We start from the raw sequence: 24,688 nt of genomic DNA, 5'->3' as shown, positions 1-24,688 counted from the left end.
ATCCTGCAAGTCCAACGCTACCAGACAGCCTCCTTGGTCTAGGGCAGACAAGACCAGTGCCAACGTGAGCAATCTGAACTTCTCTTTTTGGAGAAAGAGATTGACGGTCCAGAAGAACAAGTTACTTACCTTCGGTAACGATATATCTGTAAGAAACAGTAGTTAGTATTAGATTCCTTACCTTAGAATATCCCCAGGCGTCAGTCTGGATCCGGAAACTTTTGCGTAGCAGTACCCCTGCGCGTCGGTAGGCGTCGTCTGCAGGCGTCCCCTGCGGCTCCGCGTCGTCGGCGTCGTGCGCCGTGATGACGTCGCTGGAGTATATAGACGCCGCCTCCGCGCGCTGACGTCAGTTCTTTGCACACAGCTTTTCCGCGCCAGAACACGCAGAGCCATGTGAGAACCAACACTGGTGCCATTTGAAACTAGGGCCCTGAAAGGGATGTCCCTAACCCTAGGTATCAGTTCGCAGAACGGGGAGGATGGGCGGGGCGGTAAGGAATCTAATACTAACTACTGTTTCTTACAGATATATCGTTACCGAAGGTAAGTAACTTGTTCATCTGAAAGAAACAGGTTAGTATTAGATTCCTTACCTTAGAATAGATACCCCAGCAATACCAACCCCGGTGGTGGGTCTGCGAACCAATACAACCTACACCAGAAAGTCCTGGAGGACCGAACGGCCAAAGAAGCCATCCCTCCGGACTTGACTGTCCAGGCAGTAGTGCCTCGCAAAGGTGTGCAGCGAGGCCCACGTGGCCGCCTGGCAAATGTCCTGCAAAGGGACTCCCCGGCCCAGGGCAGTAGTAGCCGCCGTGGCCCGAGTGGAATGGGCCCTCAGCCCAACAGGAGGCTCCTTCCGAGCCAAAGAGTAGCATGCTTTGATGCACAGGACGACCCACCGAGAGATGGTCCGTTTCTGTACCGCCCTTCCCTTCTTCTCACCCACGTAGCCAACAAACAGTTGGTCATCCACCCGGAACTGGCGTGTGCGATCCATATAGAATGAAAGCGCACGTTTTGGGTCCAGACGATGGAGCCGCTCTTCATCCTTTGAAGGATGCGGAGGCGGGAAGAAGGAGGGCAAGGTGATGGACTGCCCAATGTGAAAAGCAGAGACTACCTTGGGCAGGAAAGAAGGTCTGGTCCGAAGAACCACCTTATCAGGATGAACAGACAAGAAAGGAGGTTGAACAGAAAGAGCCTGGAGCTCACTCACTCTCCTGGCAGAGGTGATGGCTACCAGGAAGGCCGTCTTTAAGGTGAGAAGACGGAGAGGACAGGAATGAAGGGGCTCAAAGGGAGCGCACATCAGGAAAGTCAAAACCAGGTTCAAGTCCCACTGAGGCATCACGAACGGAGCTGGAGGATACATGTGCGTGATGCCCTTTAAGAATCTTAACACAATAGGGGACTTGAACAAAGATGGCTGATCAGGTAGCCTCAAGAAGGCGGAAAGGGCAGAAAGATAGCCCTTGATAGTGCCCAGAGCAGAGCCCTGCTGGGCAAGGGAAAGGAGGAAGAGGAGAACCTCAGATAGAGGGGCAGAAAGGGGATCCACAGCCTTTGCTGTGCACCATGCCACAAATCTGTTCCACCGGCAGGCGTATACCGACTTTGTGGAGGGACGCCTGGCTGCCAGAATGACATCACAGACTTCAGGAGGCAAGTCAAATGGCCTCAACTGTCGCCGCTCAATCTCCACGCATGGAGGTGGAGACTGGACAGGTTCGGGTGGAGGACCGTCCCCTGCTGCTGCGACAGAAGGTCCTCCTGAAGGGGCAGGCGGATCGAGGGACCGACTGTCATGCTGAGTAGCTCGGGATACCAGTACCTTCGAGCCCAGTCCGGAGCCACAAGGATAACTTGGGCCCGGTCGCGCCTGATCTTCTTCAGCACTCTGGGCAGAAGTGGTATAGGCGGAAAGGCGTACAACAGACCGCAACTCCACTCGCGCCGAAAGGCGTCGCCGAGCGAGTGCCGTCTTGGAAACTCCAACGCGCAGAACTGATGACATTGCGCGTTCTCTTCTGTGGCGAATAGATCTAACCAAGGCTCTCCCCATTGCTGAAAGAGGCCTCTCGCCACATCCGAGTTCAGACGCCATTCGTGATCCACCGAGCACCGACGGCTGAGTTCGTCCGCCCTGGCGTTCAGAGAACCTGCCAGGTGTTGAACCGTCAGAGTCACGCCCTGACGTTCCAGCCATTGCCAGAGGCGCAGAGCCTCTTGGCAAAGGGTCCACGACCCCACACCGCCCTGTTTGTTGCAGTACCACATGGCGGTGGTGTTGTCCGTGAACACCTGCACTACACTCCCGTTGACAAAGGGGAGGAATGCCTTCAGTGCCAGGCGAATCGCCCGCAGCTCCAACATGTTGATATGGAGCCGGGACTCCGCCGGAGACCAGAGGCCTCTGATCTCCGCCTCTCCCAAGTGGCCACCCCAGCCTTGGAGGGACGCGTCCGTCACAACCACGTGCTCCGGCTGGGGAAGGGAGAGGGATCTGCCCCTGACCCAATCGCGGTCTGTAAGCCACCACTGCAACTGTCTCGCAGTGCCCTCCGAGATCAGGACATGGTCGGATAGGTTGCCCTGATGCTGGGCCCACTGAAACTTCAGGTCCCACTGCAGAGCCCGCATCCGCCATCTGGCGTGATGCACCAGAAGGATGCAGGAGGCCATCAGCCCCAGAAGCCGCAGCGTCAACCTGACCGAAACCCGGGACAACGGCTGAAAGATGGGAATCAGAGCCTGAATATCCCGGACCCGCCGTTCCGGGGGATAAACCCGAAACTGCGCCGAGTCGAGAACCGCTCCGATGAAAAGGAGCTTTTGAGAGGGACACAGGTGTGATTTCGGCACATTGATGGAAAACCCTAACTCGTGCAGGAGGTCTGCCGTCATCTGAAGGTGGTGGACGACTGTCTGGGGCGAGCCCGCCTTCAACAGCCAGTCGTCGAGGTAGGGGAAGACTGAAACCCCTAACCGGCGCAGATGAGCTGCGACCACCGCCATCACTTTCGTGAACACCCGTGGGGCGCTGGTAAGGCCGAAAGGGAGCACGATAAACTGAAAATGCTCGTGGCCTACCGTGAACCGCAGGTAACGCCGGTGGGCCGGCAGGACGGGGATGTGAAAGTACGCATCCTGCAAGTCCAACGCTACCATCCAGTCTTGTGGGTCTAGAGCAGCCAAGACCTGAGCCAAAGTCAACATCCTGAACTTCTCCTTCCGGAGGAAGCCGTTGACGTTCCGTAGATCCAAGATAGGACGCAGGCCTCCCTTGTCCTTCTTGGGTACCAGAAAGTAGTGGGAGTAGCAACCACACCCTACTTCTGGCCCAGGAACGCGCTCGATGGCCCCCTTGGCCAAGAGGGCCGTAACTTCCTCCTGCAGAAGTGTCAAGTGGTCCCCCGACACACGGTGGTTCTGCGGTGGCATGGCTGGAGGAGTGGACTCGAAGGGGAGGGCATAGCCCCTTCGGACAAGCTGCAGCACCCACCTGTCCGATGTTATCGCGCGCCAGCGGGAGTGGTGATGGCGAACCCTGCCACCCACTGGCGTCACGTGAGCCCGAAAGCTCGGACTAGGAAGGCTTGGATGCCGCAGCGGAGGGAGGCGTGGACTGACCACGACGCTGGCCTCTACCGCCACCACGGCGGAAACCACGGGCGCCACCGCGCTGGGGAGCGCTCTGCGCCGCGTGGCTGGCAGCACGTGTGGGACCTCCTCTCCCTTGGCCACGAAAGGGCCGAAACGAACCCGTCTGCTGGCGCTGGGTCTGGGTCGAGAGACCCAAGGACTTGGCCGTGACCCTGGAGTCCTTGAAGCGCTCCAGCGCGTGGTCCGCTTTGTCACCAAATAGGCGACTGCCATCAAATGGCATGTCCATAAGCGTATTTTGGACGTCTGGTGAGAAGTTGGCAGATCTCAGCCAGGCATGGCGACGAATCGCCACCGTAGTGGACATGGCCCGTCCCAGTGAGTCCGTGGTGTCCAGACCACAACGGATCGAGTACCGCGCCGCATCCCGGCCTTCAACAAAGGCCCGGGTGAGCTTGTCCCGCACTTCCTGGGGGCATTGCGGCAAACACTCCTCGACCGTATCCCACAGGGAGTGGGTGTAGCGGCCCAAGAGGCACGCGGTGTTACAAGACCGCAGCCCAGCACTCAAAGAGGAAAACACTTTCTTTCCAAATTGGTCGTACCTCTTTGATTCCCGGTCGGGCGGAGCCGACGGAAATGCGGACTGCGAAGTGGAGGCCTGGATCACCAGACTCTCCGGGGAGGGATGGGTGGACAGGAAGGCAGGGTCGTCCGCGCAGGGACGGTGACGCCTGGCAACGTTCCGGTCAACCGGCGCACCAGAGGCGGGCCTGGACCAGGTGCCCAGAAGGACATCCGTCAGGGCCTCATTAAACGGCAGCAGAGGCTCCTGGGGGCATGACTGCGGTTTAAAAACTTCCGTCAGGATATTCGGTTTGACCTTCGCGACGGGGAGCTCAAGGTGTAAGGCCTTGGCAGCCCTCATCAGGACCACCGAATAGGCAGCACCCGCCTCGGACGCCACAGGGGACGGAGAGACAAACCCAGGGTTGGGCGACTCGTCCAGGCCACTGGCATCACCCAGATCACCTACCCAGTCCACATCGTACTGGCAGGCACGGGATAGAGGGTCCTCAGACCCCTCCCAACCCTCTCCATACTCCTCCTCGTCATACCCATATTCTGGGTCGACGATATAGACATCGGGGTCAACGGGCCCCATCGGCGTCGGGTCCGGCGTCGGCCGACGCCGGTCCGGCTCCGAGTCCGGAGTCGGGGAGGAAAGGGGGGTGGCGCCGCGCGGCGTCGGTGCCGGGGACCCGACGCCGGCCGGAGCCGACGGCGGAGTCGCTGCACCACGCGGGGGCGGTACCACGGGCTGGCCCACAGGAACCGACGCCGGAGAGGCCGGGAGACCAGCCGGCGACGAACCAGAGGGAACCAGCGGCGCCGGGGCCGGAGCCACCGGCGGCGCCGGGGCAGGAGCACCCGAACCGCTCGGGCCCCCAGACGGGACCGACGGCCCCGCAGGCGCCGAAGGCCCCGCCGGAGAAGACCTCGCCCTCATAGCAATGAGGAAGGCCTCGATCTCCTCACGCGACGCGCCTTCCCCAGGGACCGACAGGTGTGGGGTAGACGGCGTCGGCGACCCATGCGGGACCGCGGGGGTGGGGTCACCCGAGCCCCCGGCCGCAGCACGCGGGCGTCGGGGGGAGTCGGGGGTGCGATGGCGACGCCCCGACTTCTTGTGCTTACCTGACGAGCCGGAGGAATGGTGGCGACTCCCGGAGCGCCCATGGCGGCTCCGCGACCGCTCCCTCGACCGCTCCCTCGACCTCCGACCGGACCGGGACCGCTCTCGACGCGGGGCCGACAACCGGAGTTCGAGAAGCTTGCGGGACCGCTCCCGCCTAGCTTTTCCAGTCAAGGCCCGACAGTCGACGCAGGACTCCACGTCGTGGTCCGCGCCCAGACACCGGAGGCAGAGTCGATGGTGGTCGGTGACCGACATCATGCGGTCGCACTCGTCACAACTCTTGAAACCGGGCATCCTACCGGCACCGTAAAGATCAATCAGTTAACAAAAAACTTGGTCAAAAGACCGGAGTACTGCTCTTCGGATCTGCGCTAACTGGCGCGGAAAAAAGAAGAACTGACGTCAGCGCGCGGAGGCGGCGTCTATATACTCCAGCGACGTCATCACGGCGCACGACGCCGACGACGCGGAGCCGCAGGGGACGCCTGCAGACGACGCCTACCGACGCGCAGGGGTACTGCTACGCAAAAGTTTCCGGATCCAGACTGACGCCTGGGGATATTCTAAGGTAAGGAATCTAATACTAACCTGTTTCTTTCAGATGTCCAGAACAGGGCACAGACCTTTGTTCTTTTTCGGTATAAGAAAGTAGAAGGTGTAACAACCACTGCCTACTTCAGAAATCGGTACCTTCTCTATAGCTCACTGGGCCAGGAGGGCTGAAACTTCCTCTCAGAGTAATAATAGATGATCCTCTGCCAGTCGTTCTTGAGTTGGCAGTAAAGGAGGAGGAAACGAAAGAAAGGGAAGAGAATAGTCATCCTGAATGATCTCTAAGACCTATTTGCTATTTGTCCGAAGTTATGGACCTCCAGCGGAGAGGATGTTGAATTCTTCCTCCAATTGGAGTCGTATGGTCTTGCAGAACCAAACCAGGAATGCTTGAAGGGTGCAGCTGCTGGGTGGCAGACAACTTCTGGATATTATTCCGATGAGGTCGGAATAAATAGCGTCAACGTCCTCACACAACTTGAGGATTCTGTGCAGGACGGTGGCTGGGGTATGGCTCATGCGGTTGATAACCCCTTCCATTGCCACGAAAGGTAGACTGGCCATGAGGTGTATCTAAGGCCCAAGGATCTGGACGCAACACGAGATTCCTTGAAATGCTCCATAGCCAAGTGTTCCTTTCCATCGAAAAGGCAAATCCCGTCAAAGGACATGTCCATGAGGTTAGCCTGGACATCAAGTGAGAAGCCAGATGTTCTCAGCCAGGTGTGGCACCTTAAGTGCACCATTGACAAAACCACTCTACCCAGCAAGTCATTCGTATCTAAGCAACACTGGATGGTGAACTTTGCTGCATCTCCCCCATCTTTCACTGCCTGGTAGAGCACGGCTTGTGCATCCTTCGGGACTTGTGGCAGTACTAGCGCAACCATTTCCCATAAGGTGTGCAAGAAACAGCCCAAAAGGCATACAGTATTCACCGACCGCAATGCAAGGCTGGTGGAAGAAAACAATCTTCCCAAGTGAGTCCTGCCTCTTGGATCCCCTATCTGGCGGAGCGGAAGGAAATTCGTTATGGGACTTTGAAGACTGAACCATCAAGCTCTCAGGGGCGGGGTGTTAGCTGAGGAAACTTGGATCACCTGGTGCGAGGCAATGACGGTATGCTACTGTCCTGTTCACAGGAGCCCTTGTGCTAGGCTTGGATCACGTGCCTAGAAGGACATCTGTCAGTGCTTCATTAAAGGGCAAAAAGGAAGCCCCTGGTTCAAGCCCTTCGGTCATGAGATTAGTCTTTACGTGTACCAAGGGCAACTCAAGGTTCAGTACCTCCGGCTGCCCTCCTCCTCACCATGGTGTAAGTTGCCCCCTCGTCCGTAGCAACAAAAAGTGAAAAAAGCATACCAGTATCTGGAGATGTGTGTCCTGTCCACTGGCCTCTCCAAGCTCCTGATACCAGTCCAGTTGCTCACAGGGAGCGTCCAACTGGTGTTCCAAAGGGTCCAGAGACCCCTTCCATTCTTCTCCCATGCCGGAAACCTCTCAAAAGGAACAGGCAATGATGTAGAACCTGTGGGCTCCCTTTGTGTTGAGGTCTACCAACATCGATCTGAGTCGTCATGTATCAGAATGGGGCTGGTGCCGCCGGTGGATGCCTGAGACACAGGAGGCATCGACTTCGGGGCTGGTGTCGAGGAAGGTCGCGTTAGCCCGACTGGCGCTGAAACGGATCAGGAATCTGATCCATGAGACCCCACTGGAACCGAGGTCAGAGGTGTAGGATGGAGCCTGGTGGGGCCCCTCTGACTCTGCGGGGCACAAAGATGCAACAGAGGGAACAGCTCGCTCAAATAAGCAGTGAATGGCCTTGCAGAATTCTGTCACTTGAGCAGGAGTCAATAGAGCTCCCGGAAATGGGGGGAGGTGTGCAGTGGAACCCAGAAACGATGTCGCGGAACCCTGCTTAGATCGTTGATGCTCCTTACCCATCTTGTCAACAGACGAGGTGACGTTAAAGTCCATTTGGACTTCTTCTCATGCCTCTTCTCAGAGTGTGCCGAGGACATCGAGGGCAAAGAAGAGGACTTGCTGCTACTGGAGCCGTCCAGTGACCTTTTCTTCGAACAGGACCGAGACCTCCGAGGAGTCGCGCTGGATGCAGACTGCTGGGCCACAAAGAGCTTAATGGATCGCTCCCGGAAGACCTTCAGAGCCATTGCCTGCAGTCCAAGCACAACATGGAGTCGTGATCGCACTTGAGATAACACAAACAGACCAGATGGAAGCCGGTTACTGACATGGTGCAGTGACAGACGATACACACCTTGAAACCTACCTGTCTAGAGGTCATCAATCGACAAACCAGAAACATTCTCTTAACAAAATGTCGAAAAAAGCCTGTTAAAAAGAGACAAAGGGGTAGCTCTTCTCCGGATCAGCGCTAACTGGCGCAGAACGAAAAGAACTGATGCCACGCACCTGGGTGGTGCCTATATAGGTAACTGCGTATTTAAAGCATGGGACAACCCAAATAACCCGTCGGCATCTGGGTAATATTATACAATCAGAAAAAATAATAATGCCTCGGGATCGATAGATACGCTAAATAGTAAGATAAAGAGAAAATAAATGTAACTCTTCCTATCTGTATTAGTCTCTTGAATAATTCACATAATTTTCAATATATGTTGTCAAAAAAACACACCATCTACATCCCACTATTTTGAGTTCAGATTAGTTTGTATTATATTTCAATCAAAGCAAGTCATTTGTACTTTCAAAATCAATATGTAAATAAATATTTTGACACAATTATATACACTTATTTACACATATACATATATAACACAAACAAGTGAAAAAAAAACATTTTTTGCTCTCTTTGTCCTTGTTATACATAAGGATGCAGCTCAAAACTATTAAACCCAGTGCATTCCTTTATTGGATCACCTTCGTTAGAAATGCCTTAAGGTCCTATTAATTCAAACCATATATTTTATTAGGCGTTCTTTACTTATTTTACATATTGTTTCAAATTTATATGGTGTCCCAATATGTCTATCGACGCGTTTCAGCCCGTCTATTAGATGGCATCATCAGAACTAGGGCAGTCGAGTGCGTACATATAAATTCCACCTATGGAGTCAAAAATACTTAATTTAACTCCATCTTGGGATGCGACTTAATTATGTACACTAATATATACATATATACACATATAGGAACAACTACATTCAATACAGAACAGTTCTATATACATCGTATCTCCGGTTACCTGGAGTGGCGAGATTGAGTAAAGATAGATGGCTAAAAGCTCAGTGTAAAATTAAAAAAAACAAAGAAATGCACCATTTGTGATTAAAAAATGGATATAGCCTTATTTCCCCTACTATGAAATATCACAGCACTGCAGATCTTGTATGCCCATCTTAGTCATTTTGCATGCTTACATGAGCCAGGACTGTCCCTTGGTTTTATGCTTACTATGTAACCCTAAGTATATATAAGACCTCTGTTTTCTGCACTCCTCAGACTGCCTCATTCAGTTCTGTGTGACGTAGTCTCACTCATTTGAGGTAAATAAAGATGCTCTTTTATATTTCAGATTCTGTGCCAATTTCTTCTTTGTTGGTTTAAAAGGACCAAGTATCAGTGGGACCCCTAAGAAGGTTAATTGATTTCAACATATGGATCACAATGCTATTAACAAACTTATGAAGGATTAGTTTAGCGTTAGCCAATAGGAAAAAGGATCTCAGGAAAGAGGCCTGGACAAAATTGGCCCATGCAGCTGAGGCCAACGATGCCACACTTACAGTTAATGCTCCCTTCCCAAAAGGTGATACTGCTCCTGAATCTACTTTACATGTACAGGTTGAAAATTTTTCGGGTACTTTTGGCTCCCTGATGGGGGATAGAGGTACGACAATCGAACAAACTGGTAGCAAGCCCTTAGAAGCGACTCCGAATAATGTCCTTTTTGCTCTAGAACGTAGCGCCGAGGTAAAGCACTGCCCACAAAGGTGTCCGGTCTATGCATTCAGGACTATGGGCAAACTCCAGGGTCTTATACAGACCCGCGTGCTTAATGCAGAAGCTGGGGGCCTGATACCTCTCCAATACCCAAGTTGGGCTGATTCTATCATACTGCCTAATTTCACGAAGGGAGATAGCTCTGAACCGAAGTGCTATTGCCTCATTTTCCTTTGGATTCTTCTGCAAAACCGATGGGCAGGGTCTTCCTACATAAATTGGAACAGTGGGCCTCAGTCAATTCCATTCTTTCAGAAGCCCAATATGGTTTTAGGAAGAAACAGTGTGTCAACCTGGACTAGCTTATCACAAAATACAGTAAGGTCAAGCCAAGATCCTTATATATATGTTTTGATGATCTTAGCAGTGCTTTGATCTGGTGGACCACTAGATCCTGTGGCACACCGTACTTTCACTTGGAGCACCTGGGAATATTGTTATTTTTCTTTCCAAATTGTAAGGGAGTCTTGTCCACTAAAGGTACATTTTGGCTCCAAGGAAGAATACTCAAACATTTAAAATAAAGAGAGGAATCAGACAGGGTTGTGTTTTGGCCCCATTTCTATTATCTTTATACATCAATCGGGTTGATAATGCCCTTAGAGCTCTGCAGGCAGACACGACATTTTGTTCCTGTGTTACTCTATGCCAACAACACCGTACTGATGTCAAGAACTGCAGTTGGCTTGCAGAGTCTGTTGATACCTTTGTTAATTTCATGGATGGGAGGAAATTAAAGTTAACATTGCTACGATTTACGATGATATGCGGTAAAAAGTCCCAGAAGGGTAGGACCTTTTATATTATGGGTTCCCTGATCGAGAGGGTTTACTTATTTAACTATTTGGGTTTATATTTGCCAGTAATGCTTATGGGCTAATCATGGACAAAATGCTAGATTAAGAATGAGAAGAGTCTGTGAGAATGTTTTCAGATTTTCTAGCAAACTTGGTGGCCACCCCATTAAAGAAATAGTTAATATATATAAAGTTAAAGCGCTGTCAACTGCAATGTAGGGAGGGGAGCATTGGGGCTCCACGCCTTGCAATCCTCTTCAGGTTGAGGAGAATGCCTTCCTTAAGCGACTACTGAGTATTCCTTCCTCCTTTCGACTTACATTATCCACAAATAGATCTAGTTAACATATCTTAGGATTTACTCTGGCGCTCAATTTGAGCCAAGCCTGAAAAGGCCTTTACAAAATCTACTATTGTGATCATGTCTTTAACATCCCCTGACTTTCTTATATTAATAAAAACCCACACAATGCTGCACGATACCCCTGCGATTAGAACTCTATGTAGTGTGTTGGCACTGCATAAGAATAGATCAAAGCCCTTTACTTGGGTGCTGGGTCTGAAAACAAGAATCTCACCGAGTCCAGGAAACCCATGGTAGCCTTATATATTACTATCACTCCTGGAAGCAGTTTCCAACCATATCGGACTATGGCCTCAATTCCCCAAGATCAATTGGATTTGTCTATGCTACAGCAGGGTATAATGCATTTCTTAGTTGCCTTCCCTGTTATGAGGCAACGGCCCAGCGTTATGACTCCATGCCCATATGACTTCCAAGCAGAGCACACATCACTTTATTCTTTTTTGTAATTTTTATGATGGACTACGGAGATAATGCTTGAAACCTCTTTTAAAAGCAAAGAATGAATATGCTACTTACCAGTATGCATCTGTTCTTGGCATGTAGGGCTGCTGACATTCATATCTATAATTTACAACAAGGGGTGGTGATGGACAGAGTCTCTGAATTAAGCAGAGTACTCTCACCCAGTCAAGAGATCAGGGCTAGATCCAACACCGTTTTTTAGCTCATTGCACCATCCCAGTTTCAGAACCTGGCTGTATGCAAATTAGTCTGTCCCTGGCCCAGTGCACCATGGGAACAGGGCAGACCAGACTACAAAAGCCAATTCTTACACTGGGAAGGAAACAAGCTTCCGGGGACCGGTTTCTGCCATTTCAGGCGTCTTCGGCCCGGCTTGCTTGAATCCTGATGGTGCAATGAGCAAGGGACTCACATCTGAGTATACCCTTCCACGCTTAGGGTGGACAAAATAATTTACAACAAGGGGTGGTGATGGACAGAGTCTCTGAATTAAGCAGAGTACTCTCACCCAGTCAAGAGATCAGGGCTAGATCCAACACCGTTTTTTAGCTCATTGCACCATCCCAGTTTCAGAACCTGGCTGTATAAATAACGGTGATGGATCAAGCCCTGATCTTTGGACTGGGTAAGAGTGGTCTGCTTAATTCAGACACTCTGTTCATCACCACCCCCTTTTCTGTATCGTTTTTGGCCACTATAGGTGTGGCAGGGTATACTCAGACATGAGTCCCTTTCTCACTGCTCCATCAGGATTCAAGCAAGCCGGGCCGAAGAGGCTGAAATGCCAGAAACCGGTCCCTGGTAGCTTGTCTCCTTTCTGGTGAAGAATTGGCTTGGTAGTTTGGTCTGCCCTGTTCCCATGATGCACTGGGCCAGGGACAGACTAATTTGCATATAGCCAGGTTCTGAGCTGGGATGGGGCAGTGAGATAAATAACGGTGATGGATCAAGCCCTGATCTTTGGACTGGGTAAGAGTGGTCTGCTTAATTCAGACACTCTGTTCATCACCACCCCCTTTTCTGTATCGTTTTTGGCCACTATAGGTGTGGCAGGGTATACTCAGACATGAGTCCCTTTCTCACTGCTCCATCAGGATTCAAGCAAGCCGGGCCGAAGAGGCTGAAATGCCAGAAACCGGTCCCTGGTAGCTTGTCTCCTTTCTGGTGAAGAATTGGCTTGGTAGTTTGGTCTGCCCTGTTCCCATGATGCACTGGGCCAGGGACAGACTAATTTGCATATAGCCAGTTTCTGAGCTGGGATGGGGCAGTGAGATAAATAACGGTGATGGATCAAGCCCTGATCTTTGGACTGGGTAAGAGTGGTCTACTTAATTCAGACACTCTGTTCATCACCACCCCCTTTTCTGTATCGACATTCATATCTATAGCATAGATCGCCGCCTAGTGTTGGGTCCGGATGATTGCACATTGTTGTCCTGGAAGAGTCTTCGAAGTATCACAAGATAGGTGGCTCCTCCCCTGGACTACAGTGCGCATGGGCATCGACTCCATCCCCAGATTGTTTTTAGCCATTGTGGCGAAGATGGAGTGTAACAGTGTGAGCGATGGCCATGCTAAGAGTAAGTGTAAATTCTGCAGCCGCTACAGGCACCGGGGAGGAGGGCGGGCGATATGAATGTCAGCAGCCCTACATGCCAAGAACAGATGCATACTGGTAGTAGCATATTCAGTTCGAGGCATTTGGCTGCTGAATTCATATCTATAGCATAGACTACATAGCAGTCCCTCCATTATCGGCGGCCGCCTGTGCCAGCTGCAGATGTTTGAAAAAGTGTCTTTAGAACAGCCTGCGCCCTACAGCTGCTTGGAGTGCACATCTACACAGTAGTGTTTAGTAAATGTGTGTGGGGTAGACCATGTGGCTGCTCTACAAATGTCTTCCAAAGGGATATTACCAAGGAAAGCCATGGAGGCCCCCAACTTGTGGGTGGAGTGGGCTCTGGGGGGGACCGTTAAAGTGCGCTTAGCCTTGTGATAGCAAATCTGAATACACTTAACGATCCACCTGGCTATACCTGCTTTGGAAATGGGGTTGCCTTTGTGCTGGGCTGAAAAGGCAACAAAGAGTTGTTGTGTCTTTCTAAAATCCTTTGTCCTATCGATGTAGTACATCAAAGCTCGTTTGACATCAAGAGTGTGGAGCATTCTTTCTGCTACTGTCTCTGGGTTTTGAAAGAACGCGGGCAGCTCAATGGTCTGATTGACATGGAACTGCGAAACCACTTTAGGGAGAAATTTAGGGTTAGTGCGCAGCACCACCCTGTTGGAGTGAATTTGTATGAATGGCTCTTGTACAGTGAGCGCCTGTAGCTCACTAACACGTCGCAGAGACTTAATGGCAATGAGAAACGCCACTTTCCATGTTAACAACTGAATCTCACAGGAATGTAGAGGCTCAAAAGGTGGGCCCATCAACCTGGTGAGGACCACATTGAGGTTCCATACAGGAGCTGGCGGGGTCCTGGGAGGGATGACCTGTTTCAGTCCTTCTAGGAAGGCTTTAATGGCAGGCACTCTGAAAACGGAGAGATGCTGCCTGTTTTGGAGATAAGCCGCTATGGCGGATAAGTGTATCCGAATGGAAGCATATGCTAGATTGCATTTGTAAAGATGTAACAAATAACAGATGATGTTGGGAGTGGATGCATCTAACGGGTTGATGTTGTGTTCAGTACAGTAAATGACAAACCGCTTCCATTTCGCTGCATAGCAGGCCCTGGTGGTGGGCTTTCTTGCCTCCCGTATGATATCCATGCATTCAGGAGGCAAGTCAAGGTAGCCAAACTCTAAGACTTCAGGAGCCAGATCGCCAGGTTGAGCTGTTGCGGATCTGGATGCTGAATGTCACCACGGCTCTGCGTCAAAAGCTTCGGTGTGAGGTGCAGCCTTTGATGCGGTACCACGGAGAGTTCTAGAAACGTGGTGTACCATGGTTGGCGTGCCCACGGAGCAACCAGGATGAGTGTCATCGAGTGTTGCTTTTGCTTTCGTGCCACCAGCGGTATGAGAGGTGCTGGGGGAAAAGCGTACGCAAATCTGCCTGACCAGTTCATCCATATCGCATTGCCCTGCGACTGTGGGTGAGGGAACCTGGCGGCAAAGCTTTGGCATTTTGCGTTTTCCCTTGTGGCAAACAGGTCTATCTCTGGATGACCCCACTGCTGGAAGTACGGGTGGAGTACTGATGGATGTATCTCCCACTCGTGCATTTGGTGGCTGTACCTGCTGAGCAGATCCGCCATCTGATTGTCCTTGCCCGGGAGGTGTTCCGCCATGAGGAAGATGTTCCTCTGAATGGCCCACTTCCACATGCTTTGAGCCAGATGAGACAACTGTGGAGAGTGTGTACCTCCCTGCTTTTGAATGTAGTACATGGCCGTCATGTTGTCCGTCCGGATCAACACGACTTTGTTGCACAGATGTACTTTGAATGCCTTCAATGCCATGAAGATTGCCATCAGTTCTAGGTAGTTGATGTGCATCTTCTTTTGCTGCGTTGTCCATAGTCCCTGCACCGTGTAGTGGAGTACATGAGCTCCCCATCCCTGGAGAGATGCGTCAGTCGTCAGGATAATCTGTGGCACAGGCTCTTGGAACGGTCGGCCCTTGCAAAGGTTGTGTGGATTCCACCAATGCAGAGAGCTGTATGCCCGACCGGTCACCAACACTAGGTCGTTCAACTGTCCTTGAGCCTGCGTCCACTGATGAGCCAAGCATTCTTGGAGCGGACGCATATGTAGCCTTGCGTGCGGGACTATGAAGATGCAGGAGGCCATCATGCCTATCAACTGCATGAACACTCTTGCTGGAAGCGAGTGTTGCGGTCTGAACTTCTGGATCAGTGACTGAATGCTGTCGATCCTCACAGAATTTGGCTGAGCTGTGGCTGCCAGAGTATCGATCGTCGCACCCAGATATTGCCGCACATGGGCTGGCTGAAGGTGCGACTTGGGATAATTCAGTGAGAATCCCAGATCGTGAAGAAGGTGAATGGTGTGGGACATGTTGGCGGCGCACTGCTGGGCCGACTTTGCTTGGACAAGCCAGTCGTCCAGATAAGGGTAAACGTGAACGTTCTGCCTCCTGAGGTGCGCAGCTACTGTCGCCAGACATTTCGTGAACACCCTGGGCGCCATGGTCACCCCGAAAGGTAGGACCTTGAACTGATAATGCCGACCCTGAATAGTGAACCTGAGGTATTTTCTGTGTGATGGATGCAGTGGAATGTGGAAATAGGCATCCTTGAGATCCAAGGTTGCGAGGAAGTCTCCCTGATTGAGCAACGGGAGAACCTGCTGCAGTGTGAGCATTCGAAAGTGTTCTGATAGAATGTACTGATTCAGGGGTCTGAGGTTCAGTATGGGTCTGAGGGACCCGTCCTTTTTTGGGATTAAGAAGTACAGGGAGTACACTCCCATGCCTTCTTCCTCCACCGGCACGAGCTCGATTGCCCCTTTTTGCAGCATGACGAGTACCTCCTGCTGCAATAAGTGCAAATGCTCTGTGGACATAGGACGTTGTTTTGGTGGCATGTTGGGTGGAGTGGATGTTAACTCCAGACAATAACCGAACTGGATAAGTTTCCTGACCCACCGGTCTGTGGTGATGGATTTCCAGACGGGCAGGAACTGCTGGAGTCTCCCCCCGACAGATGTAGTATGGTCGGGGGGCAGTGACAGGGCGTCACTGTTTGTTAGTGGCGGAGGAGCGGGAGTTGTTGTTTCCACGACCTCTGCCCTTGGTGCTGTTGCCCCGATAGCCGCCTCTACTCTGCTTGGTGTAAGAGGACTGCGCCCCACCTTTATTGTATTGCGTTTGCTGGGACATCTGGCCTCTGGAAACACCCCTATTGCTTGAGCGACGAAAAGTGCTGCCCCGAAACTGCTGGGACTGGGGAGCCCCCATGGATTTTGCAGTTTCGGTATCCTTTATCTTTTCTAAGGTGGTATCCACCTCAGGACCAAATAACCTATCTGGGTTTACTAGCTGATTGAGGATGGTGGTTTGTATCTCCGGCTTGAAACCGGAGATTCTGAGCCAGGCCTGACGTCTCAACATGACACTGGTGTTAATGGCTCTGGCCGCGGTGTCCGCCACGTCCAGTGCACACTAAATCGAAGCGTTGGAGATAAGCTTCCCTTCCTGAATAAGCATCTCAGCTGCCTCTTTATACTGATCTGGAAGATGTTGTAACAGGGTCTCTAGTGTGTCATAGTGCGCCCTGTCATATCTGGCCAGGAGTGCCTGAGTGTTAGAGATACGCCAGATATTGGCCGCTTGAGCCGCCACCCTCTTCCCAGATGCCTCCAGCACTTTAGATTCCTTGTCAGGGGGAGGAGCATCGCCAGTGTTCTGCGAGTTCGCCCTCTTCCGGGCATTAGAAACGACCAGGGAGTCCAATGGCAACTGGCCTTTGATGTAGGTGGGGTCGCCAGGTGCCGGCTTATATTTCTTTTCAATCCTAGGGTTGATCACCCTGGCCCGTGTGGGTTCCTTAAAAATGTCTGCAGCATGTTTTAGAACCCCTTTCAGCATGGGGAGAGTCTTGACAGTCTTTTCTGCTGTGGAAAAGGTATCAAAGAGGAAGTCCACTTCGATAGGGTCAGCATGCAGCTGGATGTCGTGGTTTTTAGCCGCCCTCTCAATTAGAGCATTAAATGCAGCCGAATCCTCAGTAGGAGAGGTCTTGACATTGTACACCTGAGGGTCCTGGGCAGTTTGCTGATCCCCTGGGTCACCTGCATCTGCCCATGAGTCTTGGTGATCCTCAGGATCAGTGTTGGCAGGAAAGTTATACTCCTCGTCATCACCTTCTCCACCCTCCACATCTGAATAAGTGGGTGAGGGTGTAGCCACTCGTGGAGTCCGTGGAGCAAGAGGCTCCACCAGAACTGGGGATTCCGCAGCAGGCTTCTCGCGCTTCACAGGAATCGTGTAGGACTCCAAAGGCTGGGTTGCGGTGATCTTCCTCTTGTAGAGGGTAAGTTTGCCGGTGTTGGCGTCGATAAAGTGTTCCGACTGCTCCTCCACGAGGGTTGTCGAGGTTTCAAGCTCCCAAGCGGCTGAGAAGGGTTTGACGCCATAGACACTTGGACGGGCGCTTCGGTGACCGACCGTGGTGCGAAGGCCTTTGGTGCTACCTTCGGCGGCAACGTAAACAGGAGTGGCGTCGAAGACTTTGGCGTTGTGGCAGCTGGCTTCGCTGAGGAAGCATCCTTCGGTGCGGTCGCGGAAGCCTTGTTCCTGATGCGTTGTAGAGAATCCGACACCTGCTTCGTAAAGGAAGCGGACGGTTTCGTCGACCCGACAGACGTCTTCGGTCCACCAGCGAGTGAAGACTCGAGCGTCGATGCCTTGTTCTTAGTCGGCCGAGGTACAGGATCAGCACTTTTCGGCGCGCTGTGCCCTCCTTCCGTGCCGACGGCGTCGAAGTTTTCGTGTCGGTGGCCTTGACTACTGGGTGCGGGGCCCCAGTCTTCGGTTCGACGCCTTTGGCCGATTTTGGCTCGACGCCCTTGACCGACTTTGGCTCGGCGCCCTTGGTCGACTTCCCCGGGTCGACAGCCTTCTTCGGCTTCGGCTGCCCCGACGTGTCTGAAGACGAGGAGGTGGCCGGAGGGACAGACGTCTTCTGTTTCGACGGCGTCTCTATTACTTTCGTTTTAGTCGACACCGAAGGTTTCGGTTTCGTTTTGACCAACGTCGGCTCCGCAGAAGTGTCCGTAGCCGGGCCCGTAGGCGAGGCCGTGGATCTGGGTGGAAGGTCTTGGGTAAGGCCGTGTGGCGATCCCTCGACCTGAGCCTTAGTAATTGTTCGTTCTGGGCTTAGCTCTTCACATGAGCTATCTTCCGTGGCCCCGTAGGCCTCATTGTCGTCTCCTACCTCGTCGACGACTTCTTCTGCCTCGACCACCTCGACGTCCGCGTCGTATTCGTAGTCGATCTCCTCCGCCGGAGGGGAAATCCGCATATGAACTTCCTGTTCGTCTGCTTCTTCTCTGTTGAAGATGTCCGCCGTGGCCGACTGCCGGGCCTCGAATCGTCTTTTTCGATCGAAACCTAGAACAAGACATACAGTTGGCTTCATCGTGGTTCGGCGACAGGCACTTGTTGCACACTGGGTGGACTTCGATGTGTGGGTACTTAGATCCGCACACGGGACATTTCTTGAACGGACTCCGTTCCATGATGTGTCGTCGAAGGTCTTGCTGCGTCGACTGGGCCTCGAGCACCGAAGAGCCACGCGACTCCTCTGGACGTCCGACTCGGGAACTGAGCCGGAACAGAGCTGGGCACCGAACGCAAAACAATACCGACGGTATAGGAAAAGGCCTTCAGGCCTTAAGAAAAGTCTATACCGATTCCGAACTGGAGATGTCGAATATACATCCGAACCCAATGGCGGAAAAAAACAATCTGGGGATGGAGTCGATGCCCATGCGCACTGTAGTCCAGGGGAGGAGCCACCTATCTTGTGATACTTCGAAGACTCTTCCAGGACAACAATGTGCAATCATCCGGACCCAACACTAGGCGGCGATCTATGCTATAGATATGAATTCAGCAGCCCACATGCCTCGAACTGTTAGGAACTGCTTTAAGGTTTTTGTGTGCTCTGACAGACCCTCTTTTATGTTTCTGTATTGCGTCATATATAAGGTATGCAGGTCGTATTAGGAGAAGTATCACTCTCTCGTTCTGGATCATTTGCCCTTTATTTTACTTTGATGTTTTTATGTTAAGGCAAATGAATACCACTTGAAGCTGCCCTCTTTAGTAAACATGAGGCTAGGTTCATATTTCCTTTAAGACCCTTGTGTGCACAGGTGAGTACCTTCATGTCACTGCATTGCTCCATACAGATGGGTTGTGGTTGAATTAGAAAAACTATTCTATTTTAGCTTACAACATGGTGAGACTGGGATAATTTTTAGACATTGTTTTTAAAGAATGTTTTATCTTCGGTTTCATATGATTTGACTTAATTTTTAAAGCTGTTTTGAAATTGTTGAGGTATTTTTCTGTGCTCTTTTATGATCAACCTGTTTGAACCGAAGATTTTGAACTGAACTGACTATAAAAATAAGGAAACCTACTAACCAGTATGCATCTGTTCTTGGCATGTAGATCTGCAGAGTCTCACACTGTGCATTAGATCGCCACCTGGTGTTGGGCTCGGATGATTGCATGCTGGTGTCGTCTTGGAAGAAGTCTTTGTAGTCACGAGATAGGGGACTCCTCTCTTGGACGATAGTGCGCATGGGCATCGACTCCATCCTTAGATTGTTTCTTGCCATGATGGGAAATGATGGAGTTAGTAGGAATAGAAAAAGGGATGTCCGTGTGTGTGTATCTAATTAAGATAGAACTGGAACAGATACAGGCCCCGGGGAGGCGGGTGGGTGTGTGAGACTCTGCAGCTCTACATGCCAAGAACAGATGCATACTGGTAAGTAGCATTTTCCATTCGAGGCATATGAGCTGCAGATCTCACACTGTGCATCGATTGTACGGCAGTGTCTCCCTTAGCGGTGGTCACCTGTATCTGTTGCAGTAGTTTGAAATAGAGTTTTAAGGACAGCCTGGCCTACTGCAGCTTGCTGCTTGGCTTGCACATCGACACAGTAATGTTTAGTGAAGGTGTGTGCTGTGAACCATGTTGCTGCCTTGCAGATGTCTTCTAGGGGAATGTTCCCTAAGAAAGAATCCTAGTTTGCGTGTGGAGTGCGCTCTAGGAGGAACTGTTAATGTACGTTTTGCTTTGTGATAGCATATTTGTATACATTTTACAATCCACCTTGCAATTCCAGCTTTAGAGATGGGGTTGCCTTTATGTGGTGGAGAGAAAGCTACAAACAGTTGCTTTGTTTTACAAAAGGATTTGGTCCTATCAATGCAATAGAGAAGAGCTCTTTTTACTACACCATCTCACCGCACTGCCAACGTCAATAGTCCCAATACCAACTGGTCATTTGACATTGTTTTCTGTTTTTTGTATTTGTGTCTGTATAATCTTGTACTTTTTTTGATCATTTTGTATTTAAATTGTTATCAAATTCTTATATATAAAAAGCAAAAATATGAAAAAATAAATAGATAATATATATTTTTATATCAGACATTTTGTGCTTTTTCTATATTGTGTGTGTATTGCTATGTAGTCCACCTTATAGACATTGGCTTATAAGAATTGATTTACTTGCTACATTCTGTTTTTCCAATTATGTTTACACTTCCCTACATGTAGCAATTGCATCACAAGTAGGGGTCCCCTCCATTTCCCAAATAAGCATCTAGAGGATGTAAATTGATACTTGTATAGCGCACTACTCACCCGCAAGGGTCTCAAGGCGCTTGTACGAATACCGCTGTGGAACCCATCCTGGCTTTCCCTGTGAGGTGTCCACTCCTGGGCACCCCCAAGGTGGAGGCCAGGCATCCTTAGCGTTGTGGGGGCCGTTGTGAAGATTAAGCAAGCTATTGCCCAGAGTTGCAGAGTGGGACTCCATGATTGGAATAGGGACCGAGGCTAGAATTATCAGGTCCGTGGAATTTTGAGCCCAAGACCCGCCGAGGCGGGGAATTGAACCGTGGTCCCGGGCTAGACCTCTGCATCAGGGTCTGCCGCTCTAACCATTGAGCCACAATGATTATTAGTGCAGTAAATGGCAAATCTCTTCCATTTTGCAGCATAGCAAGCTCTAGTAGTAGTTCTTCTGGCTTCTTTAATGATATTCATACAGTCTGGTGGCAGGTTAAGGTAACCTAACTCTAAGAGCCAGATCGCCAGATTCAGTTGACTTGGATCTGGATGTCTGATGTCTCCATGGTTCTGCGTTAGCATGGATGGTGTCAGACACAGTCTTTGGTGTGGAACTAGAGAGAGTTCTAGCAGTGTGGTGAACCATGGTTGGCATGTCGGGCACTTTGCCTGTAATGGGGCAGTAAGGGTCTCTCCGGTCCACCGCGGTCTCGTACATGGCCGTTTGAGTGGAGAGAGGTAACCCATTCCTAGTGGCACAGAAATCGGGCGCCATTTTGGTCGGTCAGCGCCCTAGTGCTAGTCCGCCTCAAAGCATAAAAACACTACTTCCACGGGCGCGCAGCGGCGCACCGATGGCCTGGACGCTGGCAGGAAATTCTGCCTTCTTAATTAAGATATAATTATGCCGCCCCGGACCTACTCTATGGAGTGGTTACTGGAGGTAAGGACTATTATGCGCAGTCGGAGCTGCGAATGCAGGGCCTGTCTTGACAATGAAGATCTGCCTAGTTGCTGCCTTCACTGTAAATGGATAGCAGATCAAACACAAACAATTTTAGGCTCCATCAGTAGCCCGTTCACTAGACCAAAATTAGTTCTAGAGCCTAAGCTCGAAAGAGCCACCCAGATTATGAATGGCCTGGACACTATAGTCAACTGCTTATATATTAGTGCGAGGTCCATACCTAAGCATGCCACAGAAATCTCGGATTTCTTAGATGTCCGCAAACCTGATATGTGTCTATTCACAGAGACTTGGCTCCAGACACATTCCACACCTTCTCTAGCAATCACATTTCTTTCAGAATATACTGCAGTAAGGCTGGATAGATTAGGGTAAAGGGCAGGAGGGCTGGCAATAGCCACTCGCTCCACTTTGAATTTAAAAATCTTGGACACTATCTCCACACCTAATTTGGAGATGTTGATCTTCTCGATGGAATTAGCTTGCTATCAGAAGGTAATAGGGGCGGTAGTTTATCACCCTTCGGGTAAAAACAAAAAGATCTTCTGTACTGCACTACTGGAAATTCTTGCCCCGTATGTTTTATATGCGGAAAACTTTTTTATTGCGGGGGATTTTAATTTCCATTTTGATACCATTACCAATAGCGATACAGGAGATCTGTTGGCAGCCATGGACATTTTAGATCTTTCACTCAAAGTATGTGAGCCAACTCATATAGCGGGCCATACACTGGACAATATCTTAACTAATATGTTAAACTTCATAATTGAACCTCCTCAGGCAGTGAGTTGGTCTGACCATACGGCGATAAGTTTCTCTTTCTCTGCCCATAGAAGTCCAGGTCAGCCTCGAGGACGCGAAGTCACGCGCAGACAATGGAGGAAAATAACACCAATAACATTTGGCTTATTATTTTCCCCTCCGTCTCTTAGTGAGTGTAAAGACATTAATGAAGCCATAACTAAACTTGAGACCGAGATGAGTAGGGCTTTTGATATTATCGCCCCTATCAAAACAAAAATCATATATAAAAGACCTACTCCGGCACCTTGGTACTCTGACAGTCTGAAGTCAGAGAAAGCTGCATGCAGAGTTAGAGAACGTAAATGGAGGAAAACAAAATCAAAGGAAGACAGACTGGCCTATAACACAGCACACAGGGCATATCTTAGGAACTGCAATATAGCAAGGCGAACACACCTAGCCACCCGAATAGATGAAGCTAAGGGATCCTATAAAGAACTCTTTAGAGTTCTTAAGGAATTTACTACTCCAAGAGTCAGCAATCTTGCCTGTCCCTCGTCGCAAGAATTCTGCAATGGGTTAGCCTTGCATTGTACAAGTAAAATAGATAACATCTATAACTCTTTCAAGCAGGATCTGGAGTATATGGCAGAAATCCCGGCCCCAGATAATCCTCATCAGCCGAAACTGGAGACCTTTGCAACCAGATGGGAGAGGGGTTGGCCTAACGGCTAAGGCGCTCTACCTCGGACCTGGGGATCTGGGTTCGAGTCTCGGTAACGACGCCAAAAAAACCCTGTGATTCTGGGCAAATCACTTAATCTCCCCGTGCCTAAAAACGAAAGTGTGTCCTCATGTAACGTAACTGGTGCTATGTAAAGCGCTCTGATAACTGATTCGGTTCGGTTCTAGTTCGCGCTATATAAAACTCTATTAAAAAAAAAACATAACGAGGGGGCAAGTCCTTTCATTGCTAAAACACATCAAGTCAGGTTCTCCGGCGTATGTGGCTCCTCCCCACATCATATCTGATTTAGGGTTGGAACTGGCTAATCCAATCAAGGAAATCCGTAATTTGTCTTTAGCAACTGCCTCCTTCCCTCTGAAATGGAAGAAGGCATTTATTAAATCTTTGCCGAAGGAATCCTCAGCAGTTCGTGAGGACTTACAAAATTACAGACCCATTTCTCTTCTTCCAGGGTGCTCAAAAATTATGGAGTCCCTGGTGAACCGACAACTTTCCGATTATCTGGAACAGCATAACCTCCGCGACCCCTCACAGTCAGGCTTCCGGGCTGGATTCAGCACGGAGTCTACCTTAACAGAGGTGACAGATACGATCAGGTTGCTGTTGAATGGAGGGACCCCCACTATGCTGGTTCTTTTGGATTTATCAACGGCTTTTGACACCATCTCTCACAGAATCCCATTAGATAAACTGCGAGAGATTGGTGTCATGGGGAGGGCCTTGGATTGGATACAGAGCTTCCTCTCCGAAAGATCCCAATGTGTACAACTGGACACCTTTGTATCCAGGACCATAACTGTTAACAAGGGAGTGCCCCAGGGTTCTGTATTAAGTCCCACGCCAGGGCTCGACAAATCCACTCGCCCGCTCGCATTTGCGAGGGAGAATGGATTAGGACGAGCTATTTTTAGGTCCTACTCGCCCTTTCTGGCGAGTAGGAAATCAAACTAACTTTTGTCTTCTGTCTTTAAAAACAGAGCAAAAGTGACAAGATAACACGATTTAAAGGCATTTTTATTGCTCACAAAGGAAATGAGCAATAAACATGCCTTTAAATCTTGTTATCTTGTCACTTTTGCTCCGTTTTCAGAGACGGAGGTCAAGTGGGTTGGGGTCAGGTCGAGGGGATTTTGCATGGTACTAGACCTGCAGGACTAGTACCATTTTTCGTATTTGTCGAGCCCTGCACGCTGTTCAATATCTACATGTCGTCCCTGGCCTCTGTTATTAACTCGTGCGGGTTTCATACCATCTCTTATGCCGACGATACGCAGATTATTGTCCCCATAGAGAAAGACCCAGGAGTGACTAGAAACAGATTCAAGCTATGTATGACAAAAATTGCCACATGGATGAAAAAAAACTTCCTGCAATTGAACTCAAATAAAACTGAGATCCTACTGTTCGGGAAAGCTGAGTATTTATGGACTGAGGAATGGTGGACGGTGGAACTCTGAGAAGTTCCCT

General features: G+C 50.4%; 1 protein-coding gene across 4 annotated transcripts in view; it reads right to left on the bottom strand.

The window, feature by feature from the left end:
• NUGGC (nuclear GTPase, germinal center associated) overlaps window positions 1-24,688 on the bottom strand; it is a 1,180,213-nt gene that overhangs the window by 388,884 nt on the left and 766,641 nt on the right. The gene's annotated exons all lie outside the window — the stretch shown is intronic.

Source organism: Lissotriton helveticus, chromosome 4_1, assembly GCF_964261635.1.
Source record: "Lissotriton helveticus chromosome 4_1, aLisHel1.1, whole genome shotgun sequence".
NCBI classification, from domain to species: domain Eukaryota; kingdom Metazoa; phylum Chordata; class Amphibia; order Caudata; family Salamandridae; genus Lissotriton; species Lissotriton helveticus.
Note: the sequence above shows the minus strand (reverse complement) of the source record. Positions and strands in the feature narration are given on the sequence as shown.